The sequence below is a fragment of the Antechinus flavipes genome, chromosome 2 (genome assembly GCF_016432865.1).
Source record: "Antechinus flavipes isolate AdamAnt ecotype Samford, QLD, Australia chromosome 2, AdamAnt_v2, whole genome shotgun sequence".
Classification (NCBI taxonomy): domain Eukaryota; kingdom Metazoa; phylum Chordata; class Mammalia; order Dasyuromorphia; family Dasyuridae; genus Antechinus; species Antechinus flavipes.
In genome coordinates, this window is record NC_067399.1 from 240,585,017 (window position 1) to 240,600,954 (window position 15,938).

Below are 15,938 nucleotides of genomic sequence, written 5' to 3' on the forward strand. Positions count from 1 at the left end.
AATTGAGGAAACTGAAGGAAACAGATTAAATGAGTTTCCTCTGGTCAAATAGCTAATAAATGTCTGGATCTGGACATTTACCCTATCCCTGGAGCCATATAGATATCTCTGCTAGATTAGTTAGCCAAAGGTAACCTGAGTAGGGAAGTATTATGAGTAACACATGGTTGCTTGTCTTACTAGTGTTCCTTTATAGAATTCAAATGCCTCACTCCCCCCCAAAAAGCCCTAGTACCCTGGAAAGTGAAATATGTATCTCATTAAACTAAGAAACACTTCTTGGTTTCATGAATAAATTATCCCTAATCTTTCTCAAAACTCCAAACATTATCTAGTTCTTTTGAATGAATTTGCTATGTGGGACTTATATTCAAACTTGAATTAAAATCAATGAGATATAACTTGGGAGTTGGTTTATTTCATACATGAAATATTTGAATTTGGTTCATTGATTTTGGATTCTGAACAACGAATGGAATTACATGACATATAACTATAACATAGAACAAAGAGCTGAGAGGGCATACAATGCAGATTATTACAACCTGAAAATTAGAGGTCATATAATGTAGTTCTCTCTATTGACAGGGAAGAACTTTGAAGTCTAGAGAAGGGAATGATTTGTTCAAACTCAGATGGGAAGTCTGTGGCACAACTCAGTGCCAAATGTAGGGCATCTGGATCCCTAGACTATCATTCTTTTCATTCTTTTTTTTTTTTTTTTTGATATTTTATTTTATTATTTTAAAAGTAAATTTCATTAGTACATTTTATTTTTGTTACTCAGTCATTTCAGGCATGTTTGACTCTTTGTGACCTTGTTTGGGGTTTTCTTGACAAAGATACTAGAGTGATTTGCCCTACCCTTCCCTAGTTCATTTTACAGATAAGGAAACTGAAGTAAACAGTGTTAAGGGACTTGCCCATGGTCACACAGCTAATAAGTATCAGATATGAATTTAGGAAGATGAATCTTCCTGCTTCTAACTCAGTGCTTTATCTACTGGACCACTTAGCTGCATTTATGTCACAATAATTTTTAGAAATATTCCTGCCCCAGTTTCAAAATTAAAGCCTCCTTTGCAATGAAGAAAACCATTCAAGCAAAAATACCTAACTGATAATGTATAAAACATTCTACTTGGTAGTCCCTCCTCTCTCCCAAGAGGTATATCTCACTTTCTCTGAAATCATTATTTATATTTTTTACTTGCTCAAAGTTTGAATTCCTTTTAGCCACTTTTGCATTTCATTATCATAATCATAGTGGATATTGTTGCTATCTCTCTGATTCAAAATGAGGAGTTGGGAAGTGCTTAGGATGCTATACATATCTAGGATTCACTAACCTTACAATGTTATACAAATCTAAATTTTTATCAAAAACCCAATCCCTTTATTAAAATGTTCCCTTGGAAGTAACAAGTCTCTTGCTATCATTTCAGTAGTTGCAGATGTTTTTGTTTTTGGATATGAATGCCTTCTTAACATCACTGAAAGCTTTGACAATAGGTAGAGTGGAGTGGTAGTGATGGTGGATCAACTTTGTGTAATAATTTAGATAAATGAAATCTAAGATTTGAGAAACTGAAATTATAACGAATGGAAACATCGTTTCAGTTCTTGATTTTTTTAAGTGCCAACTATGAGCCAGGAACTATATTGGAGCTGTTGACACAAAGAAAGTAAAAATAAAATAGAACCTGCTCTTAAGGTACTCATGGTCCAATGATGGGACAACAGGGGTGGGAGAGTGTGACATAAGCAATCAACTATATGCAAACGAGATAAAGGATGAATTGTGAAAAATTTCAGAGAGAAGGCAGTGAGTTAAAGGAAGCCTAGGAAAGACTTCTTTTAGGATTGTTGCTTTTTTGGAGAGGCAATTGTGATTAACTGACTTGCCCAGGATCACACAGCTATTAAGTATTAAATGTGTAAGGCCAGATTTAAACTCTGGTCTAATCTATCCACTGTGCTATCTAGCTGCCCCAGAAAGTAAAATTTTAGCTGAAACTTGAAGGAAACCAGAGAGCCAGGAAGTAGAGATAAGGTGGGAGAGAGTACCACATATAAGAGGTTACCAGTGAAAGTGGATGGACTCAGAAGATGGATTATCCTTTGAGAAACAGCATTACCCGATTGAAGAATAGTACATGGAGGAGTAAGATATAAGAAAACTAGAAAGGTGAGAAGGGTTCAGCTTCTGAAAGATTATAAAAGTCAAACAGAGGATTTAATATTTCATTCTGGTAACAATAGGGAATTAGAAATAACTCGTCCAGAATCAAATAGCTAATAATCACACCAATTTCTTTGGTTCCAAAACTAATTTCTTTCCACTCTGCCAATAAGTTTTCTGGTAAGACCTGCATTTTAGGTAGATCAGTTTGACAACTGATTGGAAGAAAAACTAGACTAAAGAACAGAAGGGAATTTGAGGCAGAGTCCAACCATCAAATACAGAGGACAAGGGCATAATCTGATTTCCCTCTCTCCTCCCTCCCTCTACTTCTTCCTCTCTTTTTCTGTGTGTATCTTTCTCTGTCTCTCAGTTTCTGTCTTTGTTTCTCTCTCTCTCTTTCTCTCTCTCTCTCTCTCTCTCTCTCTCTCTCTCTCTCTCTCTCTGTATCTTAGTCTTTTTCTCTCTCTTTGTCTTTCTCTGATTGAGTTCAATTAATTCATGCAATTTCATTTTGAACAATTTGTCCTGGTGTGTCATACCTTTCCCTTTTACTTATATAACATGCAATCAGTTCATCTTGCCAAAATACATATATCTTCCTCTTGTCTGAGCTTGTGAAATAAGTGAATTGATTTCAAAACTCTCAATTCATAAATAAATCCTCTCATTTAATTTTCTTGCAAGAAGAGGGATTGACTCAGGTTATTTCTTGCATAAGAGTATGTCTAACTTTACTAAGTTACTTAAACTTGTAATCAGTTTCTCCTAGATAGAAATACATCTCTAATTAATATTTGTTGAATTAAATAGAAATAGAATGAGATTAGTTTTGGAGTCAAAGAATCATGTTTGATTATTATCTATTTGATGCTGGTGAACTATTTTTATCCCCAGATTTCCTTACCTGTGAAATGAAATAATAATACTTATTCTATTGACTTCATGTTTATCATTTGGAAAGTACTTTTTAAACCTTTAAAAAGCTATAGAAATTTACGTTATTACTATAATAGTAATTAGAATCAGCCATCCTATTGTCTTCAAAAACGTAAGAGATTTTAAGAGACACCATTGGACCTTATTTTGCAATTTACTGGTAGAGAATTGGAGTTTCTTATAAGCTCAGACTTCTAGAATTTATCTTCTAGTTCTTGTTATGGAGTAGACTGACTGGCTAATTTGACAGGAGATTTAGAATACCTAATACTCCTCTATATTTTAGCCCCATTTGTAATTAAATATAAAGTTTGGGAATATAGGTGGTATAATGTCACAAATAGTCCTCAAGGAGCTTCTACCAACTTTTTCACTTCCCTTGCCAAATAGAATATCTGCATATACCTTTCTACCCCTTCAATGCCTGAGGCAAGGGAGAGATAATCTGGCCCAATATTAATACTATTTTTTTCTATTTTATTACTCTCTGACATTTTCCTTGCCAACTATAATTGGATAGAAGAGTTTAATTAGAACCAGGAAGGAAAATTTACCCAGTCATCCACAGAGTTCTTATTTACATTCTCCTTCATAATTCCGATGTTGTCCAACATCTATGTAAACTAGCCATGACAAGCACAAGTGTTATTCTTTGTTCTTTGATTAGCCATTAAGAGGGTGTAGGAAAGTATCAGGCAACATGCAAAGAATCCAGAGATCCCTTCCCAGAAGGCTCTCTGAATCACTATAGGCAAAAACATGGTAATTTATATGAAAAAAAGCAAACAAAAACTGAAAACAGTGAGTGATGATGACCTCATCTACCTACCTACCATGATGACACAGATACTGTAGCTTTGGTACTCCGTGGAGAATAGTTTGCTTCTGAGTGCTTTGGAAATAGGAAAGAGTAATTATGTACCTTGGCTATATTCTGGGGTTATAGAATGACTAGGAGAAGGTATGAACCAGCGTGCACCAATAGGAGGCACAATGACTAGAAAGCTGATCTGAAATTAGTAAAACTTGAGATCAAATCCTGCATACACTTGGCAGTTTTGTGACCCTGAGAAAGTCACTTAATCCTGTTTGCCTCAGTGTCCTCATCTGTAAAATGGAGCTAATAATCCCAGGATTGTTGGGAGGATAAAATGAGATAATACTTGAAAAATGTTTTGCAAAACTTTAAGTACCATAGAAATATTAACTAGCTATTGTTTCCAGCAAATGATGTATAGTCCTGGAGGCCATATGGTGCAGAAGAAAGAAAAATAAATTGGAATAAAAATCTTGAGTTCAGATCCCTTTGTGACTTTAGGCAAATCTCTCTTCTCTGATCCTCACTTTTCTTATGTTTGGTGAGAGTATTGGAGTAGATGATCTCAAAGGTATATCTCTTCTAGCTCCCAAGCTGAGTTGAGATTATGTTATAGAGAAGCAAGTGTTAAAAGATGAAGGTGGTTTGGAAATAAGTTGGCATTTTTTAAGTGGTGTGTGTGTGTGTGTGTGTGTGTGTGTGTGTGTGTGTGTGTGTTTGCCTGGCACACTTGCTGCCTAGCAACTCTGATTTGTTTCATTTTAAAGCACAATGTTATCTCAATTTATATGTGTAGGCTGCCCAGCAGGAAGTACAGTCTTTAGATTAGTAACATTTCATCAGTACTAAATATTTGAAAATATTTAGACCTTGGAAACAAGGGTAGAATTTTTTTGAGATATGATAAAAGGAATATTGCTTAATATGAAACTCATCAAAAATATAAATTTGTAATTTAAATTTGTTGCTTCCTGTACTTGTTAATTTAAACTATGAACCCCAAATAAATTATTGGTTTTCTATTAAAGAATCAGAGAACCAGGAGCAGCTAGGTGGTGTAGAAGATAGAGGACCAGCCCCAAAGTCAGGAGGACTTGAGTTCAAATATGACCTCAGACACTTAACACTTCCTAGCTGTGTGACTCTGGGCAAGTCACTTAACCCCAATTGCCTCAGCAAAGAAAAAAAATTACATGTACACGTTACCTAGTTCATCCTCTTGTAGTCAAAGAAGACTTTTATTCATCTCAGAAAGAAAAAAAAAAATTCATCTCTTTTTAAAGTTTTCCAGCGAAGAACATTCTAATACTCACTAGAGTGAAAGAATCTGATTGCAATATGATAATAAGAGAAACTCATATCCAATAAGTTAGAATTTAAAAAAATCTGTTTAAATATATTATCAGTGACACAGGAAGTTCCTGACTTACCAACATCTAATTTATGATTGATGAATTTGAATTGCTCTGTAATTCCCATCTCCTTCTAGCTCAAAGATAATTGCCTTCCTTATATCAGAACTTGTCACTAATTATTGTCTTTGAAAACGGGTTTCTCTTAAGATGCTAGATAGTTATAGAAAGCATAAGCATGGGAAACATGGCCATTTTATTTTTCTTTAATTATTTTATTTTCAAAGGCCAAGTGGAATGCTACTTTATGAACAACAATAATAACTGGAAATTATAGTGCTTTTGTGATTTTTTCAAGTTGTTTTAGTCATATCCAAGAAAATGCTAAATAGAGTCACAAAGAATTGGACATGATCACATTAGGCATGCAATAAATGTTTATTTTTAATTATGATACTGAATCTTACAATACCTCTATTCTAAGCCATACCTTTTGCTCCAGCCTTGAGAGTAACTTTTAACAAATTTGCTGGCCATTTGCTATTCTTAAACTTGTTAGCATCTGACTAATAATAATGTTGGATCCCTATCACAATATGGATGAGATTTGTCTGATGGAGGAAATATCATAATATTATGGGATCATAGATATAAGGCAAGAAGAGATCTCAAAGAATGTGAAGCCAGATGCTGTAGTTGCAGATTCAGTGCTCTTTCCCTTGGACTATATTCCATCACTAATTCTAAAGGTGACCAGATAAAGTGACCATCAAGGATGCTATGCAGAGATTTAGTCAAAGAATTTATTACTGTCAACCCATACAGAAGGCTAGGGAGGAATCATGAAATGGAGATCAAGCAATAGTCTAAGAGGGATTAGTGAGATACTAGGCAGGTAAAAGTATGGGGGAGGGGAAAACAGCAAGAGGCATCTGCAAATGACAATTTGTCTCTCCTATTATCACCACTGCCTGAGGCAGGTTTTGTGTATGTGGGGGGAGGAGGGGAGGGGGGAGAGGGAGGGGAGGATTGTTGACTACTTTCCTGCTAACTACAACTCATTCCTTGCTGCGCTGCATTTTCTCTTATGTGCTCCCCTCAAGATAAAGCTTCTAATAGAATAGGACAACAGGAGGAATAAAGTGTGAGCACCACAGTTTCTCTGAATTCTTATTCAGGAATCTATTTTTCTGTCATTTGATTTATTGTGGAATTAGCTTGATTCTGCGTATGCTCTTAGTCCATGGAGCCACAGTAAGGTCTTTTTCCATTTTACTATATGTCAGTAATTCTTAAATGTAAAGCCACAAATCAGTTGAATGTGTGAATTTAAAAGAAGGGGGAAAATCCAACTCTGAAATGCTTTATAGTCTTCATTACTGTACACGTGAGAACAATTGGAATATAGCTAGACCATGATTTCCATGTAGGATCTGAGAGTTTTCTATGACTATACGCTCAATAAATCAATAGATGTGACAGGCCAAAGAGATAATATAATCTTAGATTGTACTAATGATAGTGTTCTCTGAGGGACAAGGATGATAATCCCGCTGTCCTCTGCCCTGATCAGACCACATCTCAAATTTTGTATTCTGTTCTAGGAGCTGCATCTTTGATTAGACAATGACAAAGTGTTTGAGTTCAGAGGGGGACAGCCAGGATGGTGAGAAAATTGTAAACTATGCCAGAACAGGATCATTTGAAAGAACTGGAGTGTATTTAACCCCCTTGAAGACTCAGGGGGGAAATAAATTATGGTTCTCTTAAAATATCTGAAATCTTGTCCTCTGGAAGAGGCATTAGACTTGTTTTGATTTTTCCCTAAAGAGAAGATTTAGGAAAAATTGAGAGAAGTTGCAAAGCTATAGGTTTTGCTCAATAAAAGGAAAATCGTCCTAGAAACTAAAGCTATTTAAATGTGTACAATTATACCCTTCATTGGGTAGTGGGCTCCCCATCATTACGGAGCATGAATGTCTACTTGTTATGATGTTGTAAAGAATATGTTTAGTCAGATAGACATTAGACTAGATGAATCTTCTAATTTTGAATCTATAACTGTGACTATACGATTTCTACAAGCTAAGGTTTCTTATGAGGCAGATCAATGGTCCAATGAATAGAATGCTGGACTTGGAGTCAGGAAAAATTATATTTGAATCCTGCCTCAGATACTTCTAGCTTATATGGCCCTATGCAAATCTTTTCTGTTTCCTCACCCCTAAAATGGGGTCAATAATAGTGTCTACTGTACACATTTGTTAGGAAGATCAAGTAAGAATATCTATTTTTATTATATATAGTATACACATATTCATATATAGACATATGTGTGGATGTATTGCTTATCAAATCTTAAATTGTCCTGCCAGTATTACCTATTATTATTATTTTATTCCAGCCCATGAAATAATTACAATATTCTGTGACAAAGCAATATTCCTTCAGATGGACTTTTGTTCTTAATATTGTCAAACTTTCAACTACTTACAAATATTTGGTCATTTCATTTTTTTATTCATTTTTTTCCTTAAACCGCATTTATATTTCAAAAAAAGTATTCTGATTAGAAATGTTCTTCTTCATAGGTAACATTTATAGGTCACAAGTCTTAAATTTAAAGAAGAAAACTGTATTCAAATTTAAGTTGTGAAGATTCTATTGACCATGTGACTATGGACAAATAACTTGCACTTTCCTCACAGGGTTATTGTGAGAAAGCCCTTTTCAAATTATAAAATGCTTGGTAAATATGAGCTATGTTTGTCATTACGGTTTAGATTAACTGTGGTTTCTATTAAAAACAATTCTTTTAGGACAATTTCAAAATTGTTTTGAGGAGGTTGTGATTTGGAAATTAGAGAAAGACCAGAGTAAATTAAGGTCTAATTTAAAAAAGAACTTCAAGTTCAATTAAATTCTCAATGAACATTTATTGGGTGTCTATTAAATGCCATGTACCATTTATGGATATTCATATATTATAAATCTTATATTTAGATGAAAACTAGATATATGATTTCATTAATATATGGAACTCTTCTTAGATAAGAAAAATTCCTCACTCAATGAAGATCAGAATCTTCTATGTAACTTAAATTTTTAGAAATACCTAAGGTCTTGGGAGATAAAATGATCTGCCCTATATCATGCAACCTTTGTGTATCAGAGGTAGAACCTGAATCCAAGTTTTCTCAGATGGCTCAGTGGCACAATGGATACAATTGTGAGTCTGGAATCAGGATAGATCTGAGTTCCAGTCCAGCCTCTGGTACTTCTGAGAATGAATGATACTTTTTCCTACTTTTGTTTCCTCACCTGTAAAATAGATATAATAAAAAAATAGCAAATTATATCAAATGAGATAATACATGCAAAGCATTTTCTAATCCTTAAAGTTTTATATAATGTGAGCTGTTATTATTCTTGGCTGCAAGTCTAGCTCTCTACACTTTTTGTTTTAGACTGAGCGCCTATGATTTCATCGATTAGGGAACTCCTAATGAGGATCTTCCACAAATGTAGATTGATGCCTTCTCTGTAATTTATAGTCTCTGAGAAGTACCTGGTGCATTCAAAAGTTATTAATTTGTACTAATTTATGAAGATGAAAGTATCATGCAGCTCTTACCCTCAAGAAATGTTCAGTCTAGTGAAAAAATATAACCTGCAAACAGAAGTATGATCCAAGATTGAATGTGATAGAAGGAAAGGAGAGATCTGGGCTAATTGCTCTAGAAAAATTTGGACAGAGAAAGAGAGCGAGAGAACACTTTCATCTGAGAGGATCAGGAGAGGCTTCATATGAGAGGTGGTACTTGAGCTGAAGCTCAAAAAAAGGGAAATATCAAAATTTGCAAATATGGGAGTTCATATAAAAGCCTAGAGTCATGGGGATTGGAGGGGAGGTGAGGAGAGACAAATATAGGATAGAATTGGGGAAATAACTAATAATGCATTCTGAGATAGAGTCAAATTTTTAAAGGAAAGGAATGTTATTGTAGAAGTTAGGGTAAAGGATTAATGTTAAACAAGATTGGAAAGGAAGACTGAAGCCTAATTGTTGAGAAACTTAAATGCCCAAGTAAGGAATTTATATTTTGTTCTAAATACAATGAAAAGCCACTGAAGTTTTCTGAACAGGAAAGTGACAAGATCAGAATTATATCCTAGGACACAGAGAGCCAATTTTTTTTTAACTATTAATGGCTAACATTTATTTAATGATCATTATGTGACAGGCACTGTATAAGCATTTTTTAAAATAACTTTTTATTGATAGAACGCATGCCAGGGTAATTTTTTTACAGCATTATCCCTTGCATTCATTTCTGTTCCGATTTTTCCCCTCCCTCCCTCCACCCCTTCCCCCAGATGGCAAGCAGTCCTTTACATGTTGAATGGGTTGCAGTATATCCTAGATACAATATATGTGTGCAGAATCGAACAGTTTTCTTGTTGCACAGGGAGAATTGAATTCAGAAGGTATAAATAACCTGGGAAGAAAAACAAAAATGCAAGCAGTTTATATTCATTTCCCAGTGTTCTTTCTCTGGGTGTAGCTGCTTCTGTCCATCTTTGATCAATTAAGGCTCTCTTTATCGAAGAGATCCACTTCCATCAGAATACATCCTCAAACAGTATCGTTGTTGAGGTATATAATGATCTCCTGGTTCTGCTCATTTCACTCAGCATCAGTTCATGTAAGTCTCGCCAATCCTCTCTGTATTCATCCTGCTGGTCATTCCTTACAGAACAATAATATTGCATAACGTTCATATACCACAATTTACTCAACCATTCTCCAATTGATGGGCATCCTTTCATTTTCCAGCTTCTAGCTACTACAAACAGGGCTGCCACAAACATTTTGGCACATACAGGTCCCTTTCCTTTCTTTAGTATCTCTTTGGGGTATAAGCCCAGTAGAAACACTGCTGGATCAAAGGGTATGCACAGTTTGATAACTTTTTGAGCATAATTGCAAATTGCTCACAGAGAGCCATTCTATAGTTCCATTTTGAAAGGTTCTCTGTTTGCTGCTTTATTAAAAATGAAGCAAGAACTCAGAAAAACAAATTGTTTTTACACAATGATTCTATAGGTTCTGCTATGTCCTACCATGACTAGAAATGTTATAACAGAAATAATATGAAAATACTGGATCCTGGAAATATAATGGCCTCTGGTGGAAGTATTGGGGATTGCCGTATGGGTAGAAGGAATTCATATAAGAGCCAAAACTTATTTTTATTTCACAGAAATGAGCTTAGAACATGTGGAAACCATTTATGGAATAATTGTTGATTAACTGATTTTTAATAAAACTTAAGGGTCAACTAGTATTTGAATTAAGTATCTGCAAGAGTACTTGGAACAGAGCCATACAACCAGTACAAACCTCCCATGCATCATGGTCTAGAGGAATGAGCACTAGATTTGGAATTAGAGAATCTTGGTTTGAATATTATTTCTGCTACTAACTACCTGTATGACTTTGAATAATTAATTTGCCTTCCTGGGCCTCATTTTCCTTATTCACTAAAATGGAATGGAGATTAAATGTTTTCTGATGTCTCTTCTAGTTTGATATACTATGACTTAAATTTCTAGCATGGAAGATCAGATATATACAAAAGAATCATAAAATACTTTCAAAATCCCCCCTGAGATCTTACAATCTTGTTTATGAAATGTGGCATGTCTACTTTGAACAAAAAGCAAACAAATGAGTATATAGAATTATATAATCATGATTCTTAGAATTATAAAATTTAGAACTCGAAGGAATATTACAGATCATCTAACTTTAATTTTACCAATGTGAAATCAAGAAATATTAATTAAATTGCCCATAGTCATATAAAAGAGCTAGAACTTCAACTCAAATTTTCTGATTTATAATCCAAGGCTATTTCAAGTGTTAAATTGGGTAGTATGGATAATAAGTACAATAGATTTAGATCGGAGAGACCAGGAAAGACTTCAAAGAAAAAGTACAATTTGACAATTTTACAAGGATGAGAAAGACAGAAGGGAAAGTGGGCAGGGAAGAACAGGAGCAAAGATATGATGGTCTTTAGCAATGTGAGTCAGAGGGACAGAAAGGACACTGCTTGAGAATGGAATTTTACAGTAAAAATATAAATGGCAAAAAAAAAATACAGTATTTTAAATTTGATTTTTAATTCAGTTAGTTGAGAATTTTTTTTCTTATTGAAGGATGATAAATTATCTTATAAAGACAAGAATTTCAACCTAGGTCTTCTTGACTCCAAGTTAAAACACTGAAGAAATCACTGAAAATATAAAGAAAATATATTCTAGACATAGAGTTTATGTGTGATGGAATAAATCTGCCAAATAATATGGAAGAGCTGATAACATATTTTTTAAAAGAGTTTTTCCCCCCAAATATCTGAGCTAGCTAGTTTGATTTATTAGAATAAATACAACCAAGATTACAGGTTTGATTCTCATATAGATCAGTTACTCTACACAGAGAAAACACTGTTCTCCAGTCATCTTAATAGAGTATCAGTCACCTTGGGAATGATTACCTTTAGTCAAAAAAAGATAGTTGAGATTGTCTTTTTACCTTTCTTTGATTCTCTGGCCTTTAGTTTAGGTCTTCTTGACTCCAAGTTAAAACACTGAGGAAATCGTTGAAAATATAAAGAAAATATATTCTAGGAATAGAGTTTATGTGTGATGGAATAAATCTGTCAAATAATATTGAAGAGTTGATAACATTCTTTAAGAGGGTTTTTTCCCCAAAATATCTGAGCTAGCTAGTTTGATTTATTAGAATAAATAAAACCAAGATTATGGGTTTGATTCTCAGATAGATCAGTTACTCCCACACAGAGAAAACACTGTTCTCTAGTCATCTTAATAAAGTATCAGTCACCTTGGGAATGATTACCTTTAGTCAAAAAAGATAGTTGAGACTATCTTTTTTTGCTTTTCTTTGATTCTCTGGCTCTTAGCACAGTGTATGGCATGTAGGTGCTTAATACATGACTGTTAACTTGATTTATAAAATGTGTTTGCAGGGAGAGGCCTTGATTATATAGTCGGAGATTATTCTTTTTTTTCCTTCCAAAAAAACCAACCAAATAAAAAACACTTAACAATCTGGAAGAGTCAATGAGTCTGTGCATGTATATTTTGCAAAGATTAAGGCTTAAGAAATATTTCTAGAGAAAGAATAAGTTTAAAGCCATACCTCTTGGAAATCTTTTGAAAGAAAATAAATCCTCAAGACTTCCCCAACCCCCTCTAAAAAGCCAACTAAATTCATTTATATTTAAGGCTCTAATAACTTTATAGTTTATTCTCTGTAAGTATCAAATTGTTGTACAAAGTTATTCATACCCCTTTGAAATAAATCATGTTCTAATGAGAAAGTGATTCTCCTTCCCTGAGACTCTCCAGCAGCTTCTTTCCACCAAGATTTTAGTCTATAGCCTTGGAACAAGAGCAGATGCTATAGTCTTCACAAAACACCCACTCACTTTGAATTGTGAAATAATGTAATGAGTTTATTTTCTCTCAGTGACAGAAACTAAACTAGAGCTTGTCTGGACAATTTTGTAATTTACATGCCAAATCAGTTTGGGGAAATTGGCTTTATTTTTCATTTACCATAGTTACCAGTATCCCATGTTGTCATTCCAGGAAGCCTTGATACTGCTATAGGATTATATACCATGAAATTTTTCTGACTTTACAGGTCTTCTCATTGTTATTTAGATACAACCCAAATGGATATAGTAACATAGAATGGAACTGTCACTGCATGATGGAATGAAACAGTGGAATCTCAGAAGTTCATACAATCCATTGTTCTATATACACTGTGTAAATGATACACATTATCAGAATGTGTGATTCATCAATCATTAATTAATCATAATTTTTTTAATTAGGAGGTTCTATGACCCAATCTTTACCATTAGAGGAACTAAGTGGCATTATATCCATTGATACAATCCCACTGGCTATTTTCAAACTATGATAAAGAAAGATAACGATTATGAAATATTTTCCTAGGATAACATCTCAGTATAAGTTAAAATCTTAACTTGCTTTATAACTTCTAACATGTCTAGAGAGGCAGCAAAGGCTATTGGAGAAAGAGATACTTCAGTCTAGTTGAGTGATTCTGGTTAAATCATTTAGCTATATATTACTCTTGTTCCAAGGCTAAATACTAAAATCTCAGTGGAAAGAGGCTGGGCTGCTGATGGAGAGTCATAGGGAAAGAGAATCACTTTCTCATTAGAACATGATGTAGTTCAAAGGGGCATGAATAACTTTGTACAACTTGAACCTGTAGAGAACGAGCTATGAAGTTATTAGAGGCTTAATATAGATGAGTTTTAGTGGTTGGTTTTTTAGAGGGGATTGGGGAAGTCTTGAGGATTTATTTTCTTACAATAGACTTCCAGCAGACATTTAGCTATATATTACTTATTATCTCTTAAGATTTTGAAATGCAGAGAAGCTGTACTGGTAGAAGGCATTTCCTCCCTAAACTGATAAAATCCCAAGTACAGAAAAAACAAAACAAAATAATCACCTGAAGTAAAACAGTCTATAAATGTTATTCTGCAAGTTCTCTTTCAAAATTCATAATGACCTACTAATCACAAAATCTTTTCCTCAGTATTCATGTATTTTGATTTAAGGGCAGCATGACCATCCTTTCTCTGTCTCTCTGTCTCTCTGTCTCTCTCTCTCTCTTCTCTCTCCCTCCCTCCCTCCCTCCCTCTTCCTCCTTTCCTTCCTCTCCCTCCCTCCCTCTTTCCTTCCTTCCTTCCTTCCTTCCTTCCTTCCTTCCTTCCTTCCTTCCTTCCTTCCTTCCTTCCTTCCTTCCTTCCTTTCTTTCTTTCTTTCTTTCTTTCTTTCTTTCTTTCTTTCTTTCTTTCTTTCTTTCTTTCTTTCTTTCTTCTTTCTTTCTTTCTTTCTTTCTTTCTTTTTTGAAACTCTCTTCCCTTTACTTGTGTCATCATCCTTACCTGGATCTCTTCCTGCCTCTCTAATCATGCTTCTTCTGCCTCCTTTGCTGGTTTTTGTCTCTCTGACTTCCACAATATAGGTAATACCCAAGTCATCTTGGGAAATAATCAGTCCTCTTCTTTCTAAATCTTTCCCATCAGTCATCTCATCTGCCACACAATTTTAATTTTATCTCTGAGTATGATTCCCAAATCTTTATTTCCCTCTCTCCCTATGAGCTATAGTCCTATGTTTCGCAAAATCAAAAGATTTCAGAATTTAAGGGAACCTTGGAAGATCTCATAGTACTGAACATAATATCCCTATAAAATTCTCAAGAAGTGGTATCAGATCTCCAACAACAGACTTCCAATGAAGGGCTATTCACTATTCCTGAGGCATTTATTCCACTTTTGGAGACATCTACTCATTAGAATGTTGCTTTTTACATTGAATCTAATTATATCCCTTCACCCCATTACTTCTAGTTCTGCTTCTTCAGGGAACAAATAAATTAAATATTTTATTCTTCAGATATTTAAAGACAGTCATCATACCTCCCCTCCCCCCCATTTCTCCAATCTAAATATCCCCAATTCTTTCAACAAAAGCAAACAAAAAAAATAATCCTACAAACAAAAGTGACAGTTATTGAAGATTTATAAAGGCATTGGAAGTTAATACACACATCAGGAAACTTTATTTGCATTTTCAACTTAAGGCAATCAAAAAGAAATCTGCAGGAAAAAATTTACAAAACAAAAGCACATCAGAAATTCTAGATTCCCTTAATCTGAAAAAAATCAAGGCATAGAAGGATTCAAGATAGTTTAAAAACAAGAATACAACTATTCCATTATCAATCAAAACTATAGAGATTTGAGGAGTAAAGAATTTGGATGTAAAAAAGAATTCCTGAGGAAAGATAATATGGAAAAGTTCTGGTTGTCTTTATGATTAAAAAAAACTAAAAACAATGAAAACGTATCATGAGAACGTGTTGTGAGCCAGTTAAGAGACACAAAGTGTACACATGGCTATTATGATGAATGACCAAAAAAGCAGGTATGGGACTGCTAGGTAGTACAATGGATAGAATGCAGTATCTAGAGATAGGAAGACCTGAAACCAAATCTGCCCTCAGACACTATTAACTGTGTGACCTGAACAAGTCACTTAATCCTGTTTGCCTCAGTTTTATTCATCTGGAAAATGAGCTGGAGAAGGGGATGGCAAACTGCCTTTGCTAAATCAACCCACATGGGGCCACAAAGAATTGGACATAATTGGCAACAAAAAAAGAGGTGAATGAAATCTAATTTCTCTGAGAAACTGGCTGAATTAGGCCCATAATTACTGTTTCAAATACTTTGCAATGGAACATTCATTGCTAGAAAGATAAATTGTTTCATTTACAACATAAACTTGACTCTATCTTTCTTCTCCCACCCCTCAGTTATTTCTTTTTTTAAAAATTTTTTTGGATGTGTGTGTGAAGGAATTGGGATTTTGTAACTTGCCCAGGGTCACATAGCTAATATGTGTCTAAGGCTGCATTTGAACTCAGGTCCTCCTTTTTCCAGGGCCAGTATTCCATTTACTTTACCACATTATTTTATTTTAACTGTCTTATTAAATATTA